The sequence below is a fragment of the Ursus maritimus genome, unplaced genomic scaffold, assembly GCF_017311325.1.
Source record: "Ursus maritimus isolate PB19 unplaced genomic scaffold, ASM1731132v1 scaffold_34, whole genome shotgun sequence".
In the NCBI taxonomy this organism is placed as follows: Eukaryota; Metazoa; Chordata; class Mammalia; order Carnivora; family Ursidae; genus Ursus; species Ursus maritimus.
Window position 1 is genome coordinate 25,674,070 of NW_024426008.1, and position 6,000 is coordinate 25,680,069.

The window sequence follows — 6,000 nt, forward strand, 5'->3', positions numbered from 1 at the left end:
GCCCTTTCTACAAGCTAAGAGGTTAAAAAAGAACCAGAAACATACTATAAAGCCTCATGGCGGGGGGGGGGGGTAGAAAAATAGGCAAAACGTCTTTAAATGTGTGAAAAATCTGTAGAGGTGGGGTACATGGAGTTCAGACCATTTTCCTATTGAGACCTGCCACACTCCGCCGCTCGAGGTCAGGCTGGGTCAGTCCTGGGGCTGGCACCGGACACCATGAAATCTCAGGGCGGCTCCCCTGGCCACCCTAATGCATCACCCTCCTCTCCTTTCCGAGTCCAGGGGCCTCTTCAGCTGGGCTTGAGCCGGCCTTCCCACATGGAATCCGCTTCTCCGAGCTAGGCTGTGTTTTGTAGCTCATGGCGACACCAAACACTTGATTTCCATTTGCAGGGTTGCTTGTCCTATTTACTGTCACTCCTGGGAGCTTAATTTCATTTCCAGGCCGGCTTTCCTCTGCGTGATGGAGTCACCCAAAGCCTCCTGGCTAGCCCCGCATCCAGCCGTCTGGTGAACCAGCGCGTCGTCCTCTCTCCCGGGCCTTGCAGCATCAAGCCCAAGACCCAGAGGCCAAGCCTGACGAGTGGTTAGTTTCCCCCCTCGAGCGCCTGCCTCCAGCCAGTGTGACCGGTCTGTACTCAGCATTTTACAACCAGCACGTCTCTGCATTCCTGAAATCCCAGGGAGAATCTCAAAATAGAATAAGAAATGAGAATTTAAATTAGAAACAACAGCCCCTGCACAGGCTGCCAGCTTTGGGGGCAGAGGGAGTCTTGCCTCCTCCTCCCCAGGATGGTCCTGGTTTTCTACAGAGTGTTGCAATGTGGGAGCCACCCTCGGGCATGCGGGACTCGGACGGGCCTATTGGAAAGGGAAGCGGGTGTCTATTGGCTGAGGTTGGAGTCAGGATCGCCATGCCTTGTGAAGCAGGAGAAAGCCACCCAGGTCCCTCAGCGTCGTTCAGCGCAATGGCTAAACCACGTTCCTTCCAGCCGCCGAATGAGAGGAAAGGGAGCCATGGGGGTAGGAAATTCAGATTGGCTGGTTTGCCTCGTCCTGGGTCTGTGGTGTTTTACTGTGAACTGAGCCCTTAGAGGAATTCGAGATGGGTCACACTGCAGAAGATAGTCTCCTTTGCTGCTGGGAAGGGAATACAGAGCTCTATCTCTGACTGTGGTCGGTGTTACCCACTGGCTAGTGGCAGGGTAAGGCCCCAATCAGGGCTGCCTGTGGGAAGGCATCCACTGGAAGGTGGCTCCTCCCTAGCCCTGCCCTCCCGGCCCCGGAGGATTCTGGAGTTGGCTCTGCCTGGACCTGTGTCTGGCCCAGGCACGTGAGGCTCCAGGTAAAAACTCTCCTGGAGAGAGGGCACCCCACTCCTGTGCACTCAAGTTCTCACTGCAGAGCTCTGGCTTCTTTCCTTGACACACTTTGGAAAGGGCTGGCCAACTCAGTGTGCACCCATGAGCTCACTGGGCCTCCCTGCTCTTCCTCACCTCCTCTGTTTTCTGAGAGGAGACACCAAACTGGGGTAAAGCACAGAAAGAGAACTCAGGATGCATGGATCAAACTAACTGGAAAAATCAGACTCTCATTCTCTACTGTGGTTTTAGCTGCATTTGCAAAATCTGCTGCTGGCAGGGAAGGCAGTCCTGGGCCCTGTGCGGTCCTTCCACCCCTAGGTTCCCTCCGGAGCACCTCCCACAAAGCCCTAAAGGATCTCTGAAGGCAAGAGTTTACACTGGGCTGCCCGGCTCGGAGCAGAGATGTCCTGGGTCCCTTCCCAGCTGGCAGTCCAGCCTCGGGGTGAGTGCTGGAGCAAAGTCCCCACAGGATCGGGGCATCCATGATGTGCGCCCGCGGACCCCCACGCCCCTTGCACCTGCTCCCAGGGCCCAGTCTCGGAGTGCTTCCCTCTGCTCAGCCTCTGTCCTCAAAGCCTGTGGACACCGCCTTCTTTCCTGGGCAGGAGTTCCTCTTGACTCACACACGTTGTTAAGAAGAAACAAGCGCAAATGGAGTCATTTGCTCCCCGTGACAGCAAACCAAGACTTAATTACAGTTTCGACCTCTCCCAGGAATGTGACCTTTTAACAATCTGACATTTCCCGAGCGGTGCTGGTGAGGTCATCTGAATGGTAAAAGCCGTGCATCATGGCCCCCATCCACCCCCCAAAGCTGTCCTGCCCTCAAACAATGCTTTCTCTTCTCTTGCTCACAACTTCTTGCCCCACCCTCCTGCCTATAAAAACCTTCGTTTCCTGCAACTCCTTACGCCATCGCTCCGCTTGCTGGATGGGATGCTGCCCGGTTCATGAATCGTTTGATCAAGCCAATTAGATTTTCAAACTTACTGGGTTGAATTTTGTCTTTTAATGGTGTTGATGCTGCACAAGCAGTAAGGTGCGTCCGCCAGCACCCGTCTCCCCCCAGATCGGGGGCGTCTCCCGCAGCCGATGTTCTGAAATTCAGTCTGTCCTGGCAGGACCTCAGGCTCTACCGCCACCTGAGTCCCCGCCCCCGCCTCCAACAGCCTGGAAGTGACTTTCAGTTTTCTGGAGTGGGGCAAGGGCTGAAGTGTCCACTCCCTGCCCTTCCTCGGCCGCACCCTTTGCTAGGGCGCCCTGGAGAGCCGCAGGGGCCGGAAATGCACGGTCCTCACTGCCCCCACAACGTGCCTGGGTTTGGGGGTGCTACTCTGGGGCTGGCAATGTGAAGATAACTGGATAGGCACTTTTCTTTGTGCTAATAATGCAGGCATTGAATTGCATCGAAATAAGTGGGTCATTGGCTGTGTGTTTGCGCTGACGGTGCCGCCACGAGATCTGCGTTGCATGGGGACACCGCTGTCCCTTCGCCTCCGTGTGGCATGCGTGCAGTCTTGAGAAAGATGTGCAGCTCAGATGCGAGTGCGCTCCGGTCTGAAAGACTTAGTTGGTAAAGTCCATAAACCCTCATTTCCTTAGCAGAACACAGGGGCAAAGGTAGGCCCCACGGTGTCGAGTTCTGTGACAGTGCACAGCCCGGAGTCTGACGAAGAGTGAACCTTTCACAAATGTCATTTTTGTCTCAGGTCCTTACTACTGATGCTTAACGTCCTTGCTGAATGATTCGGGGCTTTGGTCTCTGTAGGAACAGTTGGCCACGCGCTCTATCAAAACCCGGCCCTGTGGCCTCGATGCCCTTTAGCTGTCCACAGAGTGAGCAGTTTTCCTCTGGAGCAGACAGCCCATCAGTTCTAGAACGAGGAGAAGGAGGCGAGAGGGTTCTATGCATCTGCAGGAGGCGGGGCCGCTGCTCGTCTGCCGGGAGCCTTCCTCCACTCACCTTGTCTTCCGAGGAGGCCGCCAAGGCTCCACGGCTAATGGTTTTTCTATCAGGAGCCAATGGGGAGTCTCCTCCAGCGTGTGTCAGTGCATATTTACAAAGAGCACCAAGGAGTGAGTGATTTCCTTCTGTTTCACTGGTCAGAGCTGGGTGCTGCCTGGTCTAGATGCCGGGCCTGCTGCCGACCTTGGGTTAATCACGTGGCCCGTCTGTGTCTTCCCAACCCCACTTACCTGACTGTTATAACTCCCACCTCCCAGGAGCGGCAGGTGCAGAGAGAGAATCCATGTCACTTAGCACAGGTGTGAGTGTCCTTCCTAATGCCACCCGCAGCCTCCCAGCGTCCGGCAAGGTCCCCCCCGGCTCACGTCCCGGGGCCCCAGCGGCCTAGTGGGTGTGAACGGTGGGTGACGCAGGGCCAGCCGAGTCCCATTTTGAGTTTCTAACAGCGGTGGCACGAATTCTGCATAAATTTGTTGGCTAGCTGTGTTCGAGCAGAGTACTCTTTGGGCTTACGTGTGTACTCAAGGATCTGCATGTGTGTCCCGTCCGGCCTCTCGGCCCCTCTGTGGACGTGTGCCTACCACGTTCCTCACCAGTGAGCATCTTCCGTGCCTGGCCGACGTGGCTTAAATTCCTGAAGTTTTTGAGTGAGCCAAGGGCATCCAGTTGTCTTTCTCTTGCGTCGTGTTCCTGATGTGTGTGGGGCGGGGGAAGGCTGAATGAGATCTTTTTGAGTGTCGTGAAGATAAGTCATTTCTAAGCTGAGAGCTAGCGGGAGAAATGGTGGCATGAACGTTAATTAGGGGGCTAAGTCACATTGGGGACCAAGAAAAGGATCCGAAAACTAGCCTTCTCTCCCAGCACTAGAAGTACGTCCCCATCCCTTCACTCCCTCTCCCCCCGCACCCCACTAAAACCAGTCCAAGAAAAGAATTGTGGCTCGAAATGCCGGGTACGTTTGCAGAGTCCCGGGCAGAATGTCTCACGGGGGTTGGAACTGCAGGCTGTAGGTACGACAGAAACGGTCTGTGTTTCTGCTGCGGGCTGCAGTGCAGCTCTTCCTCAACACCTCTTGTGTCGTCTGGGGCTCGGAGATGGGAGCTGCATGGTGTGAGAGGCTGTGACACCGCCCGGGACCTGAGTGACCAACGTAGAGCCCCCGTGCTTACCTGCTGCAAGGGGCACTCGTCCTCGTGGATTCCAGGTTCTTCTGAGAAAAAGGCCCGTGGAACCCATTCTTAATTCATTTTAGCCAATCATACAGTGTTCTTAGTATAAACCTGAGGCAGGGATCACATGGACCCTCTCTAACCCAAACCCTCACCGCTGACCCCTCAACGCCAACCCCTCACTGCTGACCCCTCACTGCTGACCCCCTCTTTCTTTGGGGCTTCCAGGCATCATCCCCTTGGCTTTCCCTTTGGTGTCGCTGGCTGCTCCTTGGCCTCCTTCCCATTTCCTTTCCACAGAGTGCTGTTCTTACAACATCTGATTCTGGCTTTCCTCACAAGGGGACCTTGACATGAGGATGGGAGAGCAAGGTGTTCATGGGAGAGATGGTTCCAGTGGCGCCCCCTGGTTTGAGGGGTGTGAGGCAGCGAGGGAACGAGATGGGGGCTGGAGTCCCCTACACTCACTGTGGGCATCTGGAGCCCAGTGCCGTCGGAGCCTTGAACTCAGTGGAGAACAGGCACCGCAGGGCTGTCCTTCCCGAGGGCTGAGGGAGCTGGGACGTGTAGCCAGGCAGACTCAGGGCCTGGGGCACGTGCTGAGATACAGGGGCAGGGCTCGCAGGGGGACCACACTGGCTCAAACATCCAGGTCATCCTACAGCCAGGGGATGGACACTGCCTGCAGGGGTTAACCTCTTCAAAATCAAATGAAAGCAGTGACAACAGCAACACTGAGAGAGCACAGGAATCATGAAATTGCTGGAAGGTCCTGGTGCCGGCTCCTCGTGCCCGGCACGCTCCAGCCACCTGGGCCCCCATTGTCCCTGCACTGAGCATGGTGACTTGTGGTTATCAGACTGGTGTCTTTCTTCTCTGTCAGCTTCCATGGGAGACTCTGCTTCTTCTCACTGTCGCCGCAGAACCTAGAAGCATCCTTGGTGCTCAGTAGATACGTGTTGGGGACACAAATCAACCATTCATCAGACTTCATATGAAAAATAAGCTTTCTGTGGAGCCGGTGACTTAATTAGGAAAAATAGACGTGTTCCTGGAGACTTTAGTGGGGATATGTGATTATTTTGGACCAGACAATTGATTTCAAAAACAGCAACGTTGATGTGCCCTGTGTGACTGGCTCAGTGGCTGGTAGGTCCCATAACACACACCGTCGGGGCTGGCTTGGCAGCCAGGGCTGGTTTTCATGCTCTGCTCTTACCATTCGGAAATTCTTAATAATTTTTGAAGAGTAGGCCACATATTTCCATTTTGCTCCTGGCCCTGCAAATGAGACCGCTGACCCTTAGGGTCACGCAGGGTAGCATTCCTGAATACAGACCCAAACCAGCATTTTCCCTCTTTGTTCATCCTTTCTGGTGGGTCAGCCACAGGGTCTGGGTGAGGGGCCTGAGCATTGCCTGGATGTTTCCTGGGGCCACCCCGTCGGGCTCATAGGCTAGCCCCCCACCCCCCACCGTGTTGCATCCTAGTGAGGGGT